Here is a 24,555-nt window from a genome sequence, read left to right on the forward strand (position 1 = left end):
CTCTGAGGCACACGGGGCATCGCCGAGAGCTGGACTCGATGATCCTTGTGCTGTACATAGCTCAGGAAGAAATAACGGAGAGCGGAACCTGGAGGGCTCCTGAAACAGCCTCTGTAACGAGTCAAACCAGTCCAGTCCAGTTTGTTCAGAGATTACATAACCAGAGCTAAACCCAGCCCCACACGGGAGGATCGCGGTGCGGGGTCGGCCGAAGTTCAGAGGCTCAGCAACCACCTGGGGTCCATACAGGATCCCCCAAAAGACCCCCTCAGATGAACTGCGCAGTCTCCAGTGACTTCACGAGTGCATCACCTTGAGCCCGGCACGCAGGCCGGGCGGAGCCATCCACCGTGCGCCGGGAGCCGCGAGAAAGCAACGCCCGCTCCTTCGTGTACACTGGCCCTAGGGCGTTTTGTTCCCGACTGGCGGTGACACTCGTGGGTCCCTTTAACTCGGGATATTCCGTGACTCCGCGACTCTGTGCACACACCACCAGCAGCCCCCGAGCGCCGTTCCGAGGTGCGGACGGCAGGACCCCTCAGGCGGCGGCGGGCACGGCCCCAGCGGGCCTGGCCCCAGCGGGCCTGGCGCGGGCGGGGCCGCTCGGCGCTCGCCGCAGTCGGGGCGGCGCAGTGCGCCTGCGCGGCGGCGGCGGGGGGGGGGGGGGGGGGCCGCGCGGGGGCGGAGGGTGACGGCGAGATGCGGGCGGCTCACTATTTGGCAGGAAGGTGAGGAGGCCTCTATCCTGGCGTCGGAGCTCGCGTAGGGAGAGGGGGATCCAAATGTGGCAGAGGCGAGCAGGAGGCAGCGGCGGCGGAGGGGGACGAGCGAGGCGAGGGGAGCGGCCGCGCGCGCCGCCGCTGCCGCCGCCGAGGAGCTGAGCGGCCCCCGGCCGGGCAGGGGCCGAGCGGCAGCGCCCGCACCCCCCGGGCGCCCGCCCCGCCGGCAGGTGAGCGAGCGGGGCGAGGGAGGGGACGGGGGGAGCGCAGCCCGTCGCGCCGCCCTTGGCCTGGCCCGGCCCAGTACCGGGCAGAGCCGGAGGGAGTCGCTGTGGGGGGACCGGCGCTCCCAGCCCGGCCGCGCCTCGCCTCTCCTCTCCCGGGGCTCCCATCGTTCATCCCCCGCCCTCCCCGCCCGGAAGCCGCGGGCGGCATCGGGGCCGCGGGGGCCCCGGTCTGGCGTTGCCGTCTGTGCCCTCCCTTCCCCCGCAAGCGCCCCGGCTGCCTGGCAACCCCCCCGCCTTTCTGGGCTCCGGGGCTCTGCCGCCCTCCCCCGGCACGGCCCCGCGTCGCATTCACCCCGAGGGGAGCGCTGCCCTCCCCCTTTCCCCGCTGCGGAGCTATTGTGTGCGGGCCGGGGCTGGGGCCCGCCAGGGGCTGCCGGCGGATAAGCGGCCCCCGGGGGAGGTGGAGGCGGGAACGCGGGACGAGGGGCCGTGAGGGCGGCGGGGGAGCGGAGCCGCGGGAGGGTGTGCGCGCCCCGCTCGCCCTGCGCTGCTGCCATCCTTTGTCTGCCGCGCCGCTTTCCCCTCCTCCCTCGCTCCTTTCCTCCCTCCCTCCCTTCCTTCTCCCTCCCCGCGTTCCCGTCTCTCTCTCTCTCCCAGGCTCCAAACGCTGCTGCAGCTGCAGGTTTGTAAATACTGGACCAACACTCACACGCACACACACACAACATGGCTGACGCTCGCCCTGCTCCTCCAGCAGGGTCTCCGCCTTCTCCCTCAGTCTCCGCCGCTTAGCCGCTCCTCCGTAAAGGCTTTTGTTTCTTACCCCCCTCCCCCTCATCGCACATCCAAAAAAAAAAAAAAAAGGAGGAAAAACAATTCACCCTCCTTATTTGCGCGCATGGCGGGATTTCAAGGGTAAGGATCCTCGCTTTGGAAGCTTTCTCCTTTCGTTTTGCCGTTTACAGCAGAGTGAAGCCTAAAATCAGCGGTGATTTGGGAAGCTGGCAAGGCCTGGGGCGAGGGAGGAAGGGAGGGAAGGAAGGGGGGAACTGGGTGAGCCCTGCTGAGAGAGGCTCGATTGGAATGTGCGTATCTTTTTCTCGTTTTGGGTGGGGGGAGATTGATGCACCAGAGTGCTGGCAGAGATGAAATACTGTGTTACACTTGCAGAATGATCTAGGGCCGTTTCTTTCATTTCGGGACGTAGTTCGCTATAAGGGATCAACTCGGCACAGTCACATTAAAAAGACCTGAACTAGTTATGTCAGAATAGGCATTGTGTAGGTAAAACCCGTAGCATGGGCTTTTTGGATTTCTTTGCGTTCCCTGTACCTCCTTGTCAGTATCTTGAACAGCTTGCAAATTATGGGATACAAAACTGGAATTAACACTTGCCAGGTCTTTGTGTTGCTAGTTTTCTGTCATAGATTAATTTGCCCTTGTGATGACAATAGCACGAACCGAAGCATTTCCTTTATGCTAAAAGGAACAGGCCTGCTTTTCAGTTTGGTTTTTTTTCGTTTGTTTGTTTTTTTTCTTTTTCCTTTTTCTTTTTTGGTTGTAAAAAAGGCATGGCATCCTGAACTTAAGTGAGCTCCCAAACTAAAACAAGACTGTGCTGTTGACCTCTCTACTAGTGCAAGGCAAATGCTCCTTTCAGTACCCCCCACCTCAGTTATTCAGAGCACCCCCTTCTGGTTTTGATAAATCTTGTTTGGTTGGGTTTTGGTTTTTTTGTCGTTTTTGTTTTTTTTTTTTTTACTTTTTGTGACGTGAAACCAAAACAACATTTGAAGGTAGTTTGAGCATATCTAAAGTGATCTGCCATTAAACAGTTTTATTTCTAGATTGCAACCTAAGGGTGAGTGCTAGAGGTGAAAAGACAGTGATGCTTTATATTGCTTTCTAGACATGTTACTGTAATTCATAGTAAACGTTCCATTTTTCAAAGATTATATTTAAGGACATGGTCTTTGTTGAAACATATACACATGGATAGCCATGCCTGAAAGTGGTAAATGTCCTAACTAACTATGTCGTCTTTGTCTGCTTTGCTTTAGAAACTTCTAGTGCAGAAGCACTGATATGACATAGTCACACAGCTTTTACTGAGATAGAAATGAATACTGCAATATGGGAATTAAATATAATATATTAATACTTCTTTCCACTGCTTTTTCTGTCCCCATTAACAAACATTGATTAAACAGAAATGAGGAGGAAATAATATGTAGAGAGTTTAAAACAACGTAAAACTTAAGAGGTGTCATCCAAGTTACAGGATCGTTTTGGAATGTGTATCTACGTCATGGGCCCTGAGCCAACTGTGCTACTCCTAGATGGAAAAGTCCGAGCAGAAGTCTGTAACCTCAGTAGATTCCTGTAACAGTCCGTTATGGTCTTTTTTTCCTTTTTACATTTTGCAGCCTGAAGGCAGTATTGGTAAAGCCACCAGAATAGCTTACCACTTGTAGTTAATTAGCCATTCATTATGATAGCCACCACATTTTTAAATTATTGCTCTCTTACTGAAAATGTGAAATGTACTGAAGTATTCAGCTCCTCCCTCACTATAGGCCTTACTTAAACCAATTCTTAGGCCGAAGAGCAAAATAAACAAAATAAAAATAGGCCATCCACAACACATCTGTTTAAATAATTGATCACTTAACAGTAGTCATGTTTAACTCTTGTATGTTGTAGTTTTTTTGCTATAAGTGAATTTTATTCTGTAAAATTTGGCTCTACTTCATCAGCTTCTATAGCATCTTTAGCTTGCCGTTGCGTTCTTCTCTGTGACACCTAGGAGATCTTTCTTTCTGTCTTGTTTGTGTTGATTTAGTCAAAAATCAATATTGTGGGCCCATGAGGAGCACATATGGTTGAACAACTTGCCAAATCTTTGTGCCTAAGTGAAGACACTTCAGTGTTTTTGCCATTGTGAGTAATGCTAGGCTATGTTTAACCAAATTAAAAAACCTGATACTAGTAAAATCTTCTTTTCAAAAACTGTTTACTTTTACATATTGGCAAATGGGACTGAGGAAAAAGAAGACTGCAAGAAAAGCAGTTGCAGCGATCAGCTTGCTGGAAGAAGCTAGAAATCAACTAATCTCTTTTAAGAAGGCATGCTTTTCAAAGCATCTTCTATCAAGTATATCATGACTCAGTCTAGTTCTAAGTATTTACAAAATTATCATTTAAAAGATACAGTCCTAAAGGTAATAAACACTTGTAATTGATCTTACTCTTCAGTACTTTCTTTGTATTTTTTCCAGGTATTCCATTGACTTCTTACCCTGTATCTTTCCTTGCTATCTATTGCCAGGCTGCACTCTTTGACATTTTCAGAGCTGTAAACATCTAGCTGACGCAAGAGCTGTTTTAGAGTGCGTTTTAATGTAATGCATGATTTGCTTAATGTTTGACAAATGAAAGATTTTTAGTAAGATTCTATTTACTGAAGCAAAACACCCTTTTCAGATTTTTTTCTGAGAATGAAGCCTGTTGCTGTAAACTTCTTATGCTTCCATTTTGGTTTTGCTTATCTCCTTTCCTTTCTTTCCCCAGATAATAGAAATATCAAACTTGACATCTTGATGGTGTGGCATGAGAACATGTTTTTGTCAGTGCCTAAAACTGATTCAACAAAGAGGTTTAAAAACCATTTTCGGAAGCTGTTCATTGAAGCTGAACCAAAAGAGAGAAAGTTATTTCCTGTTGTATGCTTAGATAGCTTGTTTCTCATGATGAGTGTGAGATGATTTTTTCTTTTGCTGTTTTTCTCATTTTCCTTCTCTTACCACATTCAGAGTTCAGTCGTTTTATGATCTGAAGGCAAATACTGATCTTTCTTCACATGGGTTTTTGTAATGAGTACTTCCTGTATATCAAGATGTCCCACTTGCTATCCAGGTGTTATGTGGATGTCTACATCCCACATGCCTTAAAAGAATGGGGAATGTAGCTTCTGTTGTATAAATGTGTGGGCTGCTTCCACCCATATCTCTAAGACATGAATACCTATTGAGAACCTTGAAACAGTGCAGGTAACTGATGTGTATTTATCTATGAACAGCTGACTCTAGAGGCAAAGGGGCCTCATCACTGATCCACGTCAAACAGTGGTGAAATAATTTAATTGGAACTAACTGCTTTCAACATGTGGTGGTTGCAATTAATTTTCTGTTGCAGTGTAAATGTGAGTTTGTTGATGTCATACAGAATTCAGGAGGTGAATGGATTTGACTATCAGGTTGTGGAGTCTGGTTCTGCAAATCCAGGTTGCATTGTTCTGTTTCTTTCCTGTAATGTATGTTGTCAAACTGCTGTAAATCTATGCTGTATGAGGTCTTGAATGACTGACTGACTTGGAGACTTCACTATTGTAAGGGTTCCACAAAATGCTGAAATGTATAGAAATAGCTATGATTACCTGTAGTGACTACTAGTCCTATTACCTAACCATATTTAAATGTTGCAGTTATTGCAAGATGGTTGGGATGTTTTGAAATATTTTTTGATTATTTTTTGAGATCTGCTTGCGGAATAAGTGTTACTGTAATCACTTGCAAGTAGGTTTTTGTAGTCTTTTTGGTAAGACTATGGAGCTTATAAACCCCAAAAAACTAATTTAGTATTAGTTTCATTTGCAAAATTCTTTCCTAGTGTGTGGAACCAAGGCAGCTTAAGTTCAGTGCATTATCTTGTGGTTTCTTTTGAGATTTTTAGATAAGGAAATTTCCAGCATTCAGATATAATGTTTTGTGAGCTGAGTTGCGTAGGAGAAGGCATATTCTAGAATAGTTCCCTGGTGACAATTCTGCAAAGTTTTATTGATATACATTTGTCAAGGCATTTTGAAAAGTTTTGTTTGCTGAAATTCGGTGTAGTGCCTAGGCTTCTTCTGGTAGGCAAAGGTTAAGTACTTAGCATGGACTGGGAAGTATCCTGTCTGTTCTTCTGCATGTCTGTGACTTATTTCTGGTCTTAACTGTGCACTGTAAAAGTGTCTGCAGATTAGGCTGTCTTTATTAAATATTTTAGGAATGATAAAAAATAATAAAAATAATGCTTCAAATGTGTAGGTTGTGTAACTCAACTGTATAATTATAGTTGGAAGAGAGTTAGCTGTGTCTCATTCTGGACAATTGCTTTCCTGTCCTGTCTCATAACCATGTATGTTTTAGACAATGCTCTGAACATTACAGTGAAAACACAATGGGGGCAAACATGTTTGAGATCAATTTACTTCTTTCTCAAAACTTTCCAGTTGCAGAGAGCTTTGTTAAATGGATGTAATGACTTTTTTCTGCACTAATCCCCCTCAGAAATTCTTTGTTTTAATGGTGAAAGATGACCCACAAATTCTTTAGTGGTTGTTTTGCTGTCCAGGAAAGTACAGATGAAATGTTGTGATGATGAGATTTTGTGAGGTGTGATAGGCCAAAACCTCTGACAAGAATATGTTCAAAAGTAACTTAATGGCAGATTCTGCCTTTCATGTGACTTCATAGGAATCTCACTCTAAGTGCTTTTAGGGTTAAGGAATATGCAGATTTTTGATAGTCTTGGAAGCCACAGATTGTTGGATGCTCTTATGGCTGGCCTCTGGGCCATCTCTCTGTACTACTGAAGGGAGGAGTGAATAAGCATAGAAATCTCTTTTTAGTCCCTGGACTGCAGGCACAGATCTCAAGTAAAGTACATCTCTGTCTTCTGCACCTCCATTTTGTCAGTAAAGCATACTTATATTAGGTGCCAGGCACAAGATAAGAGAGGGCAAACAGACTTTCCTGCCTGTTCAGGTTGGGGGGGGATATTTCACTCCTGCCTTCATTTACACCTGTGTGTACACACCAGTGTATGGAGATAGATGAGACAGGTTAATGTTGCTTCATGTCACTAGGAATATGTGGCTGCATTAACAGCCATAAAAGTGGATGGAAAGTATGAGTTCAAATGCGGTAGTCTTGGTGGCTAACTGGGGTGCAGTAGGCATTGTGTTACAGGTAGTTTTAGGCTAGAGGATTGTAGAACATAATTTGCATGGATTCGTTTGAGGCAGGTTTTTTTTTTTATTTCCTCTTATGTGTACTTTAATTGAAACAGGAAAAGTGATGGTGTGAATAAATATCTTAGTTTTCAGTCGTACTTAGGCCTCTAACCACATTTCTAGAGGACTTTATATTTGGGTGGGTGCAATTAAGAAGCAGGCATCGGCATAGAAGGCGGAGGCATGGTTGTTCTTGTGTGTGCTCTGCTTATCTGTGGGACAGGCTTCTCAAAGGCCTCACCTGTTTTTATGGGGAAGGATATCCTGCCTTCTGTGAGCCTGTTTGCTGGAAGGTACCACATTTTTTCCCTTTGCAAATTTCCATTTCTCCCCTGTTGTGCTGCTCAGTTAAATAGACTCAACCTTGTTTGGAGCACCATGGGACAACTTAGTCCTCTCTGCAAATAAGTATGTGCATTTCCGAAAGGGAAAAGGGGTATGGGTTTTTTTGGGAGGATTGTTGGTGTTATTACCAATGCCTAGGCTGATGCAGAATCTCAGGAAATACAGTTAAATATTTGTTGGTGAATCTAGTTCAGGTGAAATACAAAGCTTTCTGGAGAGAAAATAAGATTACGAAGCCAAAAAAAAAGACTACCTGTTGCTGCAAGTTCTAGCTCTGAAGTCCTATCATGATTAATTTACTTACCCATTTCATTTCCATTTGTGCTGCATGCACAGTGGAGTAATTCCAAAGCAGTGTTTTTGAATAGAGCTTGTGACCAGAGTTGAAGAAAGGAAAACATATTTACTGTGGATCAAGCAAGGCATGGTAGAAAACAAGTTATTCAGAGGTAGTCCTCACTCTGAAAGCTGTTCTGACTTCCTTCTTGCCATCATTTTTGTCACCTTTCTGCAGCTACAGAACAAGAGGAATACAGCGTTTTAAGGCAGCTGAGCAAAAGTTTTCATATACTCAAAAATGCATGCAGATGTGTTAAAGTCCATTTTTTCACAGTAAATAACTTCTCAGAGCAACTTGAAGCAATTCGTCATTCTCATTAGTTTAATGAGTATGCAGAACCATACTAGTTTCAGAATTAATATTTTGTGTGGTTTTCTTCTGTGCTTTTTAAAAAGCACCAGCAGCATGAGGACTGGTCTGTTCTGATGCCTCCACTGCTTTTAGGGAGAGTCACTGGTTTCAGAGCTTATTTTTTTCCTCTCACCGTTTTCTTTTCTTTCTCGTCCCCAACACACACACACACACACACACACACTTTAAGCAGGATATATTGTGTGTTCCACCAAAACTCTGAAAGACCTGTACACAAGCAAAGAAAATACCATGTAATGTCACAATGCTGGTTGTTCTCATCTTATAGAAAAATGTATGATTGGCAGTTTAATAAGCAATGGTTGTTCTTGCTGGTGATTTCAGTGTTGACTGCAGTATCTAAATTAATAAGAGTGCAAATATCTGGTGTAATTTCTCTACAGCTATACAGTTCTTTTAAAGAAACAGTTTTTGGTTTGAAGTAGTATTCTTTCACTGACCCTCCATGTTTATAAAAACCAGTGTAGTTAGCAGTAGCTAGAGCACATAATACAGTGCCGAAGTTTGTTTTCAGTGCCTTGGTGTTGCTGCAGATTACAATTTTGACATCTATTGCAGCTATTGACCATTTAAAGGTGATAATCTCTTTAGGTTAAGATTTGTATTAACATTGTAGACATTGAGTGAATATTCTGCAGTTGATCTGGAAAAACTGAGTTTGCATTATTAGCTGGTAGCCATGTCAAGAGACCTGCCATTCTTAACAGCAGGTGTTTTCACTTTAGTGATTTGTGTTTCCAGTGTAAACAGTTATGTGAATGCATTTGAGAGCTGATTTAATATAAGCTGAAATGGTTGAAGGTGAAGGAAATGGGTAAGAAACTCAGTTTGTAACTGGCTGCTCACCTTTTTCAAACTGCAGATTAAAGGCAAGAGATCACTTTCCCTGAATCTTTTTTGCAGTTTTGTTGGGTTTTTTTTCCTCTGTTTGTTGCAAAGACAGGATGAAAAATAGTAGTGATTTGAATTGTCTGATTCCGTTTATAAGCTTTTCTTAAAACCAGGTGTGTAGTTAGAAATTTCTCTGCTTTGAGTATGAACTTAGTATTTATCGGTGTGATCATGCTTCAGTTTGCCAGAATGGTATTGTTTGCTCCTTCATTACAGTAATTCCTAGCAGAGTTGTCTATTTTGTTGTGACTAGAGGAGGCCTTAGCTTATCAATAATTTCACTCTAATTCCTCCTCCTACTCCCAGCTGATTTAAGAAATAAGAGAACTACATTTTGATCAGAGTGTAGTCAGTCAGTGTTTGTGTACAGTGGAGACCCAAGTTAATATCTCTGATTCATTAAACACTGTTATGATTGTACTTACTGTGATGTTGATTATGGGAAAGTACATGTGTCTCAAATCCATGAAAAAATTGACTCATAGTACATCTCGTCATAGTTTTTGTGGTGTATAGAGCTTATGTGGGTAACTGCATTTTCTAACTTGGTCCCTTTTAAGTATTTTGTGGCCTTGCCTTTTGTTTTTGTTTTGTTTTGTTTTTTAACTGAATTGCTACTTATTTGCCAGTAGCCTTATTGGTTACTTATTTTGGGGTTCATAACAATTAAATTTTGACTTTCTAATCAGTGCTGTGAATAATCAATACCTTGTCCTAAGAAGAATTTTGAATGCTTATATGTTTGTTTGCTTTTAAAACTTGTAGGTGGTTGCTGGAGCACAAGTTTTAAGTATGGATACATTAATTACTTGGCTTACTTTCACACACACTTGGTGTGTTCTGGCCCTCTAATCCAAACTGGTGGACTGCCACAGCTCATCTTCAAGACAAATAGTGATTATGTCAAGAGCTGCAGAAATTGGACATAACTGGCAAGAATAATAGTATATCATCAGAATTCTTGGTCTTGCAAAACCATCTGATGTCACAAATTCTTAAGTTTGGCTTAGGAAAATATTTTTATTAGGTCCTGTTTCAGTGTAGCGTTGCAGTGGCATCTTGGCAGTGTACTCAGTACTACTGGATTGTTGAGAACTGGTTGTTGTACACTTAAAATGACACTTAGATCAGCCAGCCTCCAAAAGAAATGTAAACCCAAGAGTTTGATTTGCTGTGATCAGTGAACCTAACAGACTTAGCTAAGTGCAATAACTTACCACTCCATTACCTTCTAACAGCAGGGTTAGGTATGTTTGCCCTAGGCTTGCTCTTCCAGAATGTTTTAGTGATCCTTTTGTCTTTGGAACACTGCTTCTTTGACTAACACAATAGAAATTAAACCTAGTCTTCAAAGAAAGGCTGAGCTAAGTATGCACAATGAGTAGACACTTAAACAGACAACAGGGAAATGCTGGACTTTTTCAAATACACATTTCCCTCTCTAGTTTCCAGAGACTTGACTTTGTAAATGTTAGCAAACCAAATTGAGTAAACTTGCTTAAAGTTCTTATAAATTATTTGGGTCAACTCCATCTGTAAGAGCACGAGTAAGAAAAAAATAATTCCGTTATAAGACTTAGAAGTTGACTTGCATTTACCACAGAGTGGTATAAAGCATAGTGATTGTACAGTAGTAAGGTGCTGCTGTCATATCCTGGACAGCTATTATTTTTGTATATATAATTTTTTGTGTTCAGGGGGAGATAGCTGCTTATCAGTAAGGAAAGTTGCAGAATTATAGAGTGATTTGGATTGGAAGGGATCATGAGGATGGTCTAGTTTCAACCCCTCAGCCATGGTCAGGGACACCTTCCACTCAACGAAGTTGTTCAAAGCCTCATCCAGCCTGACCTTGAACATTTCCAGGGGTGGGGTATCCTCAACTTCTCTGGGCAGTCTCTTTCAGTACCTCACCACCTTCAGAGTAGAGAATTTCCTGCCAATATCTAATCTAAACCTACTCGCTTTCACTTGGAAGCCATTCCCCCTTGTCCTGTCACTTCACACCTTGGTGAAAAGCCCTTCTGCAGCCTTTTAGGTCCCCTTTGGGTACTGGAAGGCTGCTGTAAGGTTATCCCAAAGCCTTCTCTTTTCCAGGCTGAACAACCCCAGTTCTTCCCTACCTGGCCTTGTAGGAGAGGTGCTCAGTCCTCTGAGGATCTGCTGAGAGGCTCACCTGGTCTGTATTTGCCATGATGCAAACACATGTGACTTCAGCCAATTGCAGCAGCCTGTGACAACTTGTTACCATGGTGTCTGTGCAGGTTCTTGCCTTGTGTTGAAGTGCGAGGTAATTTGCAGGAGACTGAACAATTACGAGTGGGTTAAAATTTACCTTTGGATAAAGTGACGCAAGGAAGGTTATCATGACTTTTTGAGTAAGTCATCTCTTCTTCAGATTTTTATAAAAGTCTTGTCTTGTAAGATTTATTTAAACGTGGAGTGCCATGTAAGTATTAAATGATCAGTCAGTAAGAGCATACACAAGGTTAAGTATAAGTATTTTTGCATTGCCTGTTAAGGGGATGCTTTAAAAAAAAATCATTGTACTTTAGAGTGCTGGTATAGTATGTATAAAGTCACAAGAAGAATTGTTGCAGTATAGTGAAAAGAAATTATTTGTTACTAAGTATATAATAACTGGTTTTTAAGACGTTCAGCTAAATTCATGTAGCTGTTCATGATGATTCCATAGTAGAAGGGTAAAATAATACTGAAATTGAACCCTGTCTTCTGTTAGCACAGGCAAATCATTCATTAGTAAAAGAGATTGTGCATATCTGTGCTGCTTGAGAGAAGAGTAGACTAGAGTTCTAAAATGAGTCTTTAAAAATGCATTATATGCGTCTTTATTGTTTTAATACTAAGGTGTGCATAATATTGCAATAGTGGGCAATATATTTTCTTCTTTTCAAAATTAGTTGTGCTCTGCCAAAGAGTGACTTAAGGGTATGTGTGTAGATAAAATGTTAGCCGTTAGAAAGAAAATCAACTAGAAACTTTTTTGTTTAAAAACCGCTACATGGATTAATGTGGAACTTAAAATTTGATGTTGACAAGCACATTGGTTTTGGTGTTTTTTTGTTTTTTTGTTTTTTTTTTATTTAATGAAGCTGTTGTAAGCTCATTTAGCACATGTCGGTTCTCTTAGACATTTTCTGGCCCTTTTTCTTCCTCTCAAGAATTCCAGGATAATATAGAGCAGCATATAATTAAATATAACGAAGATAGTTTTGGTCAGATATTCCCAAACTGTTTCCAGTTGATTCAAAGACCCAAATAATGGGAGAAACCTTGATCTGTGAACTGTTGAGCTGGATCAGCAGAGATGATCGTCTCTTGCAGGTGCAAATGTCTGTTCAGCAAGGGAAGATTGATTAAAACCTCTGGACAGAGGTGGGCTAATTCCCACACAGCAATACTGGACTGAATGTTCCATTAGTTTCACTAGAGAAACTTCTTGCTGCCTTTTATATGGAAAACAAAGGATGAAAAATAGACAAAGCATGATTAAAGTGCACCTTATGATGAAAGTGAAGTCATCCACTTTGTCCTTCTTTGTCCATCTTTTTAGCCTGCCTCTGGTTTGCTTATTCAGTAGCAGAATGGGGGTCAGTTCTGTGCATCTGCACTTCCAGTGTTACTGCAAGGATTGATCAGTGTATTATGGACATGCAGGTGTTAGAGATGCTATACCAGTTCCTGAGTTCAGAGAGCTGTAATAATTTGATGGTTATATTCAACACAAAACTAAGTACAATTGTGTTTGTATTGTTTTCAGTCTTCTACTCCTGGTAGTTAAATAAGGCTGCAAGTCAAAAGATCATTGTGGAGCGGTGGACACTTAAATGTTCAGAGGTTTTACTGAAGCATGGAGTGAGTTTATAGGTGCTTCCCTGAGGGTTGAGAGGTGTCCACTCAATCACTGCTATTAAAAGCTTGTAAGGGCAAAATGGATAAATTCTTGCTGTTGAAGATTAGGTTAATATTTGTCTGTGTTGATGATGCAGGTATTGAGGTGTTGCCTAAAAGAACTTGGAGAAAAAGACTCCAGGCCAATTTAGTGTATGAGATAAGATCAAGAGAGCAGGTCCTTTAGTGAGTGTGTAGGCCTAGAGGAACACACATCACGGGGCCCTCAGACAGGGGTTCTATGATTTTATAATAAGGTCCATCCAATCCCAATTTGTCCACCCCCGGTTCTGCCCCGTTCTGCCCCCAGCACACCCCTTCAGGAATTGGGTCTGGGGGCGTGTGGGACCCTTTCTTACTCATCTTCATCTTCTTCACAGCGTGTACAGTCCTTGGAGTCCCTCCAAAGTTCTGAGCTTGAAGTTCTCTGTGTCTGTGTGATATCTTCTGGTCCAGGCCTTAGGGTGTTTTTCTACAATTCTACCTTGAAAAGAAGACTAAACAGGCTAAGGGAATTTTAGAGGGATTGATATGAAATGGGGGAGTAAGGTTTGGGTGTGTGTAAACATTATGCTGCAGGGTGAGAGATATAATACAGCTACATTAAAACCTATATTCGCTACACATCTGCTAAAATCTATAAAAGTTAAAAATAAAAATAAAGCTCTGAGGCATCCAGGTATACTGGTAAAATGAGGTGAGTTTATAGGTGCTTGTGTATATGGGATTGTCTGTCTGGAAATTTGTTGTTACTTCACTTATTCATTGTGGTTTTTAAAAAATCACTGTACTTTTGCTCCATAAGGATCTGTAACTTGAGACAAAATCTGTAATCTCTTAGAACAAAAGGTTTTTTCCTTAGGTACAGTGAAGTACTCTGAGGGAATTGTATCAGAAAAGACATTATTTTTGTCAGTCAGCTAACCTCCTTCAGATGCAAACATCGTAATTTAACTTACTGAAGCTATATTTGTAAGTAATAAACTTTAGGTATGCACTGAGAGCTTGTTTTTGTTAGGAAGATGAGTTTTTTCAGCTATAGAAGATGCTTGTGTAGGTATGACTTGTTCCATGATGTTCTGAGGAGTTCTGATAAACCAGTAAATAATTGCTTCCTAACGCCTGATCTAAACCTACTGTCTTTCACTTGGAAGCCATTCCATTTCCTGTCACTACATGCCTTGTAAAAAGTCCTTCTGCAGCCTTGTAGGTCCCCTTCAGGTACTGGAAGGCTGCTGTGAGGTTGTCCCAAAGCCTCTTTTCCAGGCTGCACAGCTCCATCTCTTCTCAACTTAACCTTGTAGGAGAGGTGCTCCAGCCATGCCATCAGCCTTGTGTCCCTCCTCTGGACCCATTCCAGCAGGTCAGTGTCTTTCACGTGCTTGGGGCCTGACACCAGGGGGGTCTCACAAGGGTGGACTAAAGAGGCAGTATCTCCTCCCCTGACCTGCTGACCACTCTGCTTTTGGTGCAGCCCAGGACGCAGTTGGTGTTTTCGCCTCCAAGTGCATGTTACTGAGTCACGTTGAGCTACTTCTCATCCACCAACACACACAAGTCCTTCTCTGCAGGGCTGCTCTTCAGTGCGTTCTCTGCCTAGCCTGTGTTTGTGCTTGGGATTGCCCTGGCCCAGGTGCAGCACCCTGCACTTACGTGGCCCTCTTGAATGTCATGAGTTCCTCACAGTCCCACCTCTCAGGCCCATGTTCTTTGTGTGCAGTGTTGTGTGGGCTGGATAGGATTGCAGCCGTAATTCGGTGGTGTGTTTAATGTGTTGCTGAAGATGACCACTGAGACTTGCTTAGCTTGTGTTCTGCAGTCTGCTTTATGCTTTTTTTAGATTATTTTTGCTGCTGACTGAAGGGCAGAGTTTTTTGGAGGTGGTGGCTAGAAGTTTTGTTTGCGACAAGTAGCCCTCAGTGAGAAACCAGAAACCACAGAGGAGCGTGTATTGTGGTTAGTTTTGCAGACGACCTAGGACAGAATGAAACTCTGCAGTGGTCCCAAGACTACTGGTATGAGGAACTATGTAAAAAAAGGTTGAGCAGCTTACTGAATTAGTCACAGTCAAATGACTGAAGGACTTTTTCTTTAAAGCAATGGTAAAATGGTTTATGTAAATGCAAGGAAAACTGAAGGCTGAAGTCAGGGAGTAGGATAACGCAAAAAGAATGTAAGGGAGTGCTTGAGAAGTAAGGTATTTCTAAGTTGGTTTTTTTTAAGAGAAGAATTCTTGGCTTGCTTTAGTTCAGTATTTCGGAGTGGCAGATAGCTTTAGAAACTATGGTAGAGTGGCAAGTGGTTTTGACAGGTGAAGGGGCTCTGCCAGTCTGGAAGGGTAACCGAAGTGTGATAAACATGGGGAGAGCCAGGCAAGCCTGGGTGCTGCCAGTGGCACAGACTTCTTAACCTGATACCCTCAATAGAAGCACTTCAGTGTGTGTATGTGGTATCACTAGTCATTTTTGTTGTGTGCCTGGTAAGGCTTTTCTCAGCTCATAACTGGTTATTATGCATGTACTTAAAATGCTGTGAAATGTGAGAAGAGCAGAGCTGTAATGAACGTGGAAATAATTAATTGTGGTTTTATAAGGAAAGCTATGTGATTAGAGTGAAGCAAGTTTAAGGAGTGCTCAACTTTGCCTTTAATATTTGTTTAACTTTATAGCAGTGCATCATGGCAAATTCAAAAGGTCCTACTAGGAAAAAGGTTAATAATGCTTTATAAAAAAATGTCCCCGAGTTCTGTGGAACAAGTCTTTAAAAAATGTAACAGTAATTTAGAAACCTCCTTTAACTTATCAAGCAGTTGTCTGTATACAGAAGCTTGAGTTTAACTTCGTTATTTCTACATTTGATCTTTTATTAAATGTAATTTTTAGATAAGGTTCAAATATTTTAGACTGTTTTGAGGATGCACTGTATTGTACACTGGTACTTTGTTTTGTGTTTAGTTTGCATACTCTTTGAGCAGATTTTTTTTTTGTATTGGTCTGAAATAAGAACTGTAAAATCAAAACGTTAACATTGCTATCTTGGAGTTTCAACAGCTTGGGCAACAGCAGTTCCTGCTTCAGATCTAGGACTTGATTGTGGGCTGTGTTTTATTTACAGTGTTCTTAGTAGTACAGAATGTGCTGAAATAAGATGAATGGAAAACTGCCTCATGCTTTTAACATCTGTGTTGTGAAGTGAGGTTCTTTATCAGCTATTTGATCAAAATCATTTATGGGAGTTCTTGTTCCTACCTTCTCTTCTATTTAACAACTCTTATTCTCTTAAAAGAGTCTGAAGTCATAGCTTTAGGTAATTTTGAATGTACAAAGTGATTCTGATAAAACCCAAGTGTAAGGACATAAAGAGCACAGTTGCCTGTCTCAGGCACAGTCAGGGCCATAGAAGGAACTTGCCATAAGATAAATCTCCATAACCGGAGCTTGAGATAAGCACAGAAGGGAGGAATTTGCAGCAGGAAGATGCTGTTTCCAGGCCTGGCAGAGATGGGGTCTGTTTAGTGCATCCTGGTTAATGCATCCAGACAAAAATTCCTGCTGTGGCAAACTGCGTGGAAGGAAGCAACTGCTCGTACCTGTATCACCAGTCAAACAAATATCACCTCAAGTTATGGGAATACACCTCCATGGATACCCGAAAGTTGGATTCTCTGAAGCTGGTACCCCCGTGCGATGCAAGGGTGCACACTCCCAGGGTGAAGAAGGACCAATGGGACACTGGTGGATCCATGGGTGTTGATGTACCTTCTGCTTGATCTCTCTCTCTCACATTCTCTTACCTTTTCTATTTCTTTCTATCTCTCTACCTCACATTGATTGTTAAATAAAATCTGTATTGTTGACTTCAGCATGTGATCTCATTTTCACCTTATTTTGGGCGAAAGCATCTCTCACTAATTGGATCTTAACGTTAAATTGTTGTCGTGGGCAGGATCCCTTTGATATGGTAGTTATCAGTGCAGTGCAAAGCTATTGCAGTGTTTTCTGGTGTGACCTGGAGCTGGTTTTTTTTTTTCTCTAGGAGAAAGTCAGACTGACCCTCAGATGGTTAAGAGGGAGAAAGACATTAACCCTCAGTGAGCTAATGACTGATTCAAAAGGAATGACCTTTTGAAGGTCATTTGAAGGAATGACCTTTTGAAGGGTGAGACAAATGGGGTTGTCCCCTCCTGATGAAATTAAAGGAATAATGCTAATCCTTCTCCTCACGGTGTCATCTGGACACATAACGATTGGCATGATCCACAAGTGTTGGCTGATAAAATTACAGTTCTTACAAAAGAACATAAACTAAAACCGGGCACAGGAAAGGCAGCTGTATGTGCTGGTTTGGTGCTGCCCTTACAGAAGCACAACAGGGGTCCTGGCTGTTCAGAAATCTGAAAGCGAAATAAGATCTTTACAAGATTTGGTCAAAGAATTGAACTGCTAGCTAAATGAGGAAAATGGTGAGGCTTCAGGCAGAGGCAGTGCCTGTTGCTGAGCTTGAAAAGAGGCTGTGGGTGGAGCCATTGCTTGCTGCTCAGCATGATCATATTGGAAAGTTTCAGGCATGGCTTTGAGATGCATATAAGAGAGAATTTTATGGGTTAAAATGGTGCCATATGCAGCTACTGAGATATCAGTCTGGCCATAAATCAGGTGAGACTAAAATCCAACAAGTGGAATCCTGTCAATGCATCCCATGCATTCGTGTTGCAGTTGTTTCTCATCAGCAATAAAATTTCTAATAGATGTGGCAGTGTAACATTCAGTGTTAATGCAATGGGATGCTGAGAAGCTGGGTGTGCAAACTGGATGGCAAGGAGTTAAAATCACTGGAGTAGATGGAGCAAGTATTATTTGCCAGGCTGCTAAGGTTAATTTATGGCTCCTGGGTAAGAAGTAGAAGTCTGCTAACCCTAACAAATCCAGGGACTACAATGCATTTACTCCACGCAATACCTGCACTCCCTGATTTGAGGATCGCTGGGGTATCACGGTGCCAGATTTTTGCTTCAGCACAAAATGGAATTTCTAAAGTTATAGCTAATGTGGCTCCAGTAACAGCTACAGTACCCAGTATTGCAAACCTAACAGCCACAATACAAGCACCCATGTGCTTGGGCATTGATGGGGTGGTTTCACACGCCCCTTCCTTTTCTCCTGTCTGGCTGGTGCACAAGCTGAGCAGACAGTTGTAGTTTAGTTGATTACAGAAATTGAATGCTAATACTGCATCTTGAACTGCTACTGAATTGGCACTTACCTGGAAGAGAGGTAATACACCTTTAAAAGATTCCCACAGGGGTGGAGGTGTTCAACCACTATTGCACAGGCTGAGCTTGTCAAAATTCTACGGTCTTGCTCCCTCTGGCCATGAAATAAATCTGATCAGACCCCCCGACAAAGTAGGAAGGTGTTATAGGTAATTAAACCAAATCAAAATGTAGCAGCAAAATTTATTGTAAGATTTATATAAAGTGCAGATAAGCAAATCAGCGCACTGGGTGGCCTGGAGAGACCCCTGCTCTCCAACAGCCCACAAGCTCAATAAAGACAAACAGTAACTTTTTATACTTTTTCAACTCCCTCCCATAGTCACTTGTTAGCTCTTGATTGGGCTTGGGTTCGAAGGCTTCGTTCTGGTTGGTTCTGTTGTAGGCCCATTTTAATTGCCAGGGACTTTCCATTCAATAGTTTTAATTAGCCCAATGTCCTTGCAGCTGAGTATGGGAATGGTATCCAGATGATCCAGATGTTCTCTTTGGTTCTTCTTTATCATCTTTATCCTTGACCCTCTGATCCTTGTTCTCTTCTTCTTTTCTAATGAGTAACTTAGACAATATTTTTAGAAAAGCAGGATATCGTATACGTGCTCAGTAAAGTAAAATACTTTATCTTTGCCAACTAGGGAACTGCCAGTTGCAGGATAGTCAACTTACAGTAGTAACACAGCAGTTAACTATTCCGCAGCTTACAACTCCCCAGTCCCAACAAAGCATTAGCTACAATATACAGAAAGTACAAGATATAGATTTTGACGAGCAAATTATTTTATCATTGCTTACTTATTACAAAGGCAACAACAGCAGTGGGGCAAGTGCTTCATGAAATAGAAGTTGAGATTCCACCTGAGAAATACCAAGTCCAAGCTGTTAAACAACTTGAGCCCCTAAGGGATAACCTGTCCACACCAATTGCTCTGAGACTTGTATTGTTTTATTTTTCCAGAAATGATATCAGGAATGCTGCCAGCACACCCCCACTGGAGATCATGAGTCACTCACTAGGGACGACTCCTCTCAGAATTACAACACTATGGTCCCCTCAGTCCTTCTGGAAAGCAGATTAACCAGTTTGAGTGGGGGACTGGACAGTGAATTTATATGAGAAAGCTCACAGAAAACAGCCAAGGAGATACCATAATCGCTTTTCCCCTAGGCCCCTTTAAGTTTTTAGTTGCTTGTGTGGTAGGCACAGGAATAGAATTAACACTCAGTGGGTTGTCTCTTCTTTTTAATAATTGGTCTGTAGTAGGCCGAATTTTCACTTTTTATAGGAACCTGCTAACAGATGAAATCGAGCTGTGTGGAACCGATGGAAGTTTTAATTGCCACCATACTTGCCTGCAGTTTGTTAATTCTAGTGATTCATTGGTGCTTTTATCATAAGCAATTTATTGGGAGACAAAATATTAATAGGATTATATATGACAAATGGTTTTATGCATTGTTTGATTTTTACTAAGCTTATTTTGTCTTTTTACTGGGAATAAAACAGTATGGGAAAAGCTTTTACTTTTATCTTACAGATGTTTTACTTTGTCTCAATAGTTGAAAGTTGGGGAATTCAACCAAATTTAGCCTGGGAGTTAGTACAAGGATTTATGCATATTTGTAAGCATACAAATCAGGGAATATGTATAACTCTTCCCAGTTTTGCCTCAAAAGGGTTTAGATTTATGATGATTTGACTAAATTTTTAGGAGATATTGACAAGTGAACTAGATAATTTTGACAAAACAAAATAACATGTTACATGGGAAATGGCTGAGTCCACCTCTCTAGACCAGAGAGAGGGATAGCCATGGACCTCAAATGGGACATGGGTGGAATACTAGCTGTCATGTAGCTCTTCCTGGAACCATTTATGGAACCAAATGTTATCACTCATTAAAAATAACATTGCAAAATGCCACTTCTGTTCCCTGTGTGACAGTACCATGGTGGGTTTTTCCAGATCTCCGAGATTTGTATTCCCACTTGAAGATCTGATTGGGTTTCTCTTGGGTTTCCTATGTGTCCTAAGGGCTTCTATCTTTACTTCATTTATTTTATTTATGCTAATCAGTATGGTAACTACATACATTCTGTACTGCATGTGCATCTCAGTTGTGGGTGCAGCAATTTTAAAGGGAGGTCATGACCAGTAGTAAAGCACAGTGTTTGTTTTTTGTCAGGATTAAATCACAATAGAGCTCTACTCTGTCCCCCAGAGCAATAGAGTATGGGCCCAGTGGAAGGATGTGCTTGCAGGAAAACCTGTTTTATGAGAACTTTTTTGTGTTTTGCATGAGAACTTTTTATGCATAGATGGCCTAGTTGAAGGAACATACCCTCAGTAATGGGACTAGATGTGCTTTCTGAGACCTTAATTTACAGGTCCAACAAGTGTCGAAAAAGGCTTTACAAAATCAGTTGGCATTAGATGCGTTGTTATTAAAGGAACAAGGGGTATGTGGAATGTTAAATCTCACTAAAACTGTGTTACCATTCACAATGCAGCAGCATCGATTGAAGAAGGCGGAGCCAACAAGAAAGAAATCACTGCTAATCACTCCAACCCCAAGATTGGCTTCCAGGAGTTATCCCCAACTCCTGGCTGATGTCAGTACTCAGATCCTTGGGACTCACAGGGTGGGGGCAGAGGCTAACGGGAATTGGGTTGATGAGTGTAATTGGATAGCTATTGTGCACTGTATGATTACTTGTCTTATTGCTTCTGCTGCTTCTGTCTTGTCTTCTGCAATGCACTACATGCACATCACCCCTGTGGATAACCCGTGAACCAAGGAAAAGTCCACAGAGGACCATCTTTGAGCCACAGGGTGGTATAATAATACTTGTCTGACAAAGATCACCCCAAGTTATGAGAGTGTGCCTCTGTGGATACCTGGCACTTGGACTGAATAAGGGCGGTGCTCCCAGAAGAATGGTTTGGGGACCCCCCCCACTGAGAAGCCCAGGGTGAAGAAGGACCAGTGGGATGCCAGTGAATCCACAGGTGGTGACTGTCTTCTGCCTGATCGATCAATCTCTCTTCCCACTGCCCCCCCTTTTCTGTTTCTTTCTGTCTCTCTAGCTCTGATGGTTAAATAAAATCCGTATTGTTGACTTCAGCATATGGGCTCATTTGCACCTTAATTTAGGCAGATCTTAAGACCAAGTGATGAAGTTCAGTTTTAAACTTCTACTTAATAAAAGCAGTTTTAAAATCATCACTTTTAATCGCTTGGAAATTACATTTTGCTGCGGCATGAAGTATTGATGACACTCAGCATAATATCAAACCTCCGAGAACATTTATTGGACTTTCTGTGTTAGGTGGCAGAGATGTGCAGTTCAGTTTCATAACTTTTGTGTGACAGTCTGTATGATAACTACTAATACTGCGTAATAATTTCTTCTTAATGTCTCAATGAGCCACAAATGTGGCTCACTTGTTAGCACTTTTAAACTTCTGATTATCCTATCCTCAATTGTTTATCCTTATCATATGATCTTAATTTTGCCCTAGAAGAGAAATCTCTTTATGAGAAGACTTTCTGTGCATGGATCCCACAGATTTGTGAACTTCAAGAGTATGGTTTCCTTACCATAGCTGCACATTAAGGCTTCCTACACAGTGATTTCTTGAAGTACTTGGACAGATACTGGCAAGTTAATAATGAAGTTTTTTACAGGATATGTTGAGACTCTCACCTGCATGCAGTGAACTGATACTTCCAGGTCTCTGATGGGTCAGGCTTCAATTTCTGCTTTTGTTTGCTTAGATTTGTTGGACAATTTGTAATAAGGCCTTTTTTTTTTTTTTCTGCCCTGCAAAAAGAGCAAAAACTAGACTGGTACAAAAAAGAGCAAAAACTATACTGGACTTTTATAACTTTGAAGGTAGAAAGCAGTTCTCTTATGATATGTTCATACATACTTACTCTGCCAGGCTAGCAGCTGACCTGCTGTTTGAATCATCTCTGGGCAGCTTTTGTCTGGGGCAGTTTACTGTTCGCTCTGCTTGCACTTGTGGCCTGCTGAGTAAAGTCTTTGGTCCGTGTAAGTGCAGTGCATGTCATGGGGTATCCTGTGGAACTGTGTTTATGGTAAGCCACTTGTGAAGACTGTCACTTCTTGAGGCCAGAATTCCACATTTGTGTTGGATGTGGAATTTGTACCATATCCTGAAGAGTAGCATAGAATATCAAGCCAGTCAGATGAGAATCATGTGACCTGAATTTGTAGTTGCCCAGAAAGTCTGAAATAATCCTTTGATTGCAGTAGGATTTAGATGCACTTTAGAAAGTGACAACTTGGTGTATTTCGAAAGAGTAGGCATTGGATTCTAGATGCATAAACATTCCAAGAATGCTCTTTGGAGAGCCTTTGCCTCCTAAAGCTGAGCTTCCATAATCAGTTTTGGTGATGTGGCACCAGTTAGATCTATGGACTCTTATCTTGGGCTGGAATACATTTGGGAAGTCTCACATTTTACAGTTGCTTTCTCACCTATGAATTTTATTAATTTTAAGTATGTAGCACACATATATGTGAATAAGACAAATGCCCTGTATACTTCTTTGCATAGTGCTTAGAATTTTGAAATTGATCTCTCTCCCAGTCATCCAGGGCTTTTCAAAGAGCATCTGCTCCTGCCACCAAATTATGTCCCAGTGTGATACAGTGTGTTCTTCCTGTAATGTAGAGCAGTTGTCCTGCGTGGTAATGTTGAATGTAATTACTCTGTGTTTTGGGGGTTTTGTTTGGTGTTTCTCTGTAGAAAGTGAATGGTCCTATTTCCTTAGTTTTTTTGTTTTTCGTGCTACTGATGGATGAGTGCTCTAATGCAGACAAGAAGACACTTATTTTCTGTGCTTTGAATCTCCCACAATAATGGGGGATATTAAAACAATGCACATGTATTTATGTAACCATAAGGGTAATGTAGGCAAGGCTGAAAAATATTTACATGCTTGGAAGAAGTAACATCTTTTTAACATTTGTACTGTAACAATTTTATTTTTTTTAAATCAGAAAAGGCTGAATTCTAACATGGGTGCTGAGAGTCCTGTGCTCTCCTGATCTGTTTACTGATGTTTTTATTGCAATTTAAAAGTGTAGTGAGGGAGTTCTGAAAGTTAATCTCACAAGGTAATACTCTGATCCTGGGAATGTGTTAATTAAGTCCCTGAAATTAAAGAAGATAAGCAAGTTTGTTTAAAATATTGTTTCATAATACTGACTCTAATGAAGTTTTTACTGCTACCTTTACAAAGTGGCTCAATTATGCAGTCAGAGTTTATTTCAAATTACAGCCACTGCAAATCTGAAATGCTAAATTGCATTAAGTGAGACAGGCTGCTTTAATGATATGGTATGAAGAAAACACAGTGGAAGTAACGAACAAACTATAGTGTGGTCTCTTAACAGCTGCATTTGCTAATTCAAAAGGAAAAAAACAAGCCTGAATAGGAGACAGTGGAAATTACACTTCCAGGATTTCTCTCTGGCTGTTCTTTCCATTTATTTTGTGTGCGTGCGTGTGCGTAAGAACTTTAAAATTCAGTATTTGTGAGTTACCATTTACATGTGATCTTGTAAAACTGTACTAATGCTTGAAGTTAATGAAGATAAACTAAAAAAATAATTAATTAATCCACCTTTCACGTGGATCACTGTTTCTAACTCTATAATAGAGCAATGGTAAGGACATTGTTAAAAGACAGTTTAAGTAAAACTTGCTCAAACTGTTGCCTGAGACAGAAGACTTCTAAAAGAGTAGCGTCCTTTGTAAAGCTACCTGTCTTAATTCTGAACCTTTGGGATAATTCTTCAAAATAATTCCTATCATAGTTGTTACTGTACTACGGTGCCTTCTGGCACCACCTGGTGGGCTCCAGCGTTTTTACTTGGCTATCTAAAACATTCCTCCTGTATGCAGCTCCCTGCTGAGAGCTTCCACTGCTCTGGCAGCAGGAACAGACCTGAGAAGATGTGAGCCTGCCACTTTTGTCAGAGACTGTATAATCTGAATACAAGCGACAGGTGCTGTTACCATCCCTCTCCTTCCAGGTTTTTACCTGGAAAGCATTTCCTCAGCAAATTGTTTCCCTCTGTGTTCACGATGGTTGTACTGTTAGGAGTGAGGCACTTAAATTTGTGAGTTTGGCGTCAGTAGCACTAATTATCACTACTTTTGTACTACTGACATCCCTCTTCAGTGGATAGTGCGGTCATGAAACTTTCATGAGAGCGCAGTAAACAGCATCATACCCGTGTGTTGCAGTGAAATGCATGCAATCTTGTGGAAATACAGGCATGAATGATAACTAAAAGTTTAGCTAGGGAATTATTTTAGGTGGTTACACTCTTTTCATGGAGTAAAAAGCTCATGTAAACGTTTTAATGTTTGCAAACAGCTAAGTTTG

The 24,555-nt window shown here is 41.7% G+C and overlaps 1 protein-coding gene across 6 annotated transcripts in view; it reads left to right on the forward strand.

Moving 5' to 3' along the window:
* The first annotated feature begins 387 nt into the window (after window positions 1-387).
* Window positions 388-24,555, forward strand: part of SPIN1 (spindlin 1) — a 46,526-nt gene continuing 22,358 nt past the window's right edge. The window contains exons 1-2 of one of the 6 annotated variants that reach the window (XM_051777393.1): window positions 668-728; window positions 16,897-17,019. The gene's annotated coding sequence lies outside the window, so the exon portion shown is untranslated. The other 5 variants (XM_051777395.1, XM_051777391.1, XM_051777394.1 and 2 more) reach the window with 5 other exon arrangements.

The sequence above is a fragment of the Manacus candei genome, unplaced genomic scaffold (genome assembly GCF_025592945.1).
Source record: "Manacus candei isolate 608988 ecotype Guabito, Panama unplaced genomic scaffold, ASM2559294v1 h1tg000010l, whole genome shotgun sequence".
NCBI lineage: Eukaryota > Metazoa > Chordata > Aves > Passeriformes > Pipridae > Manacus > Manacus candei.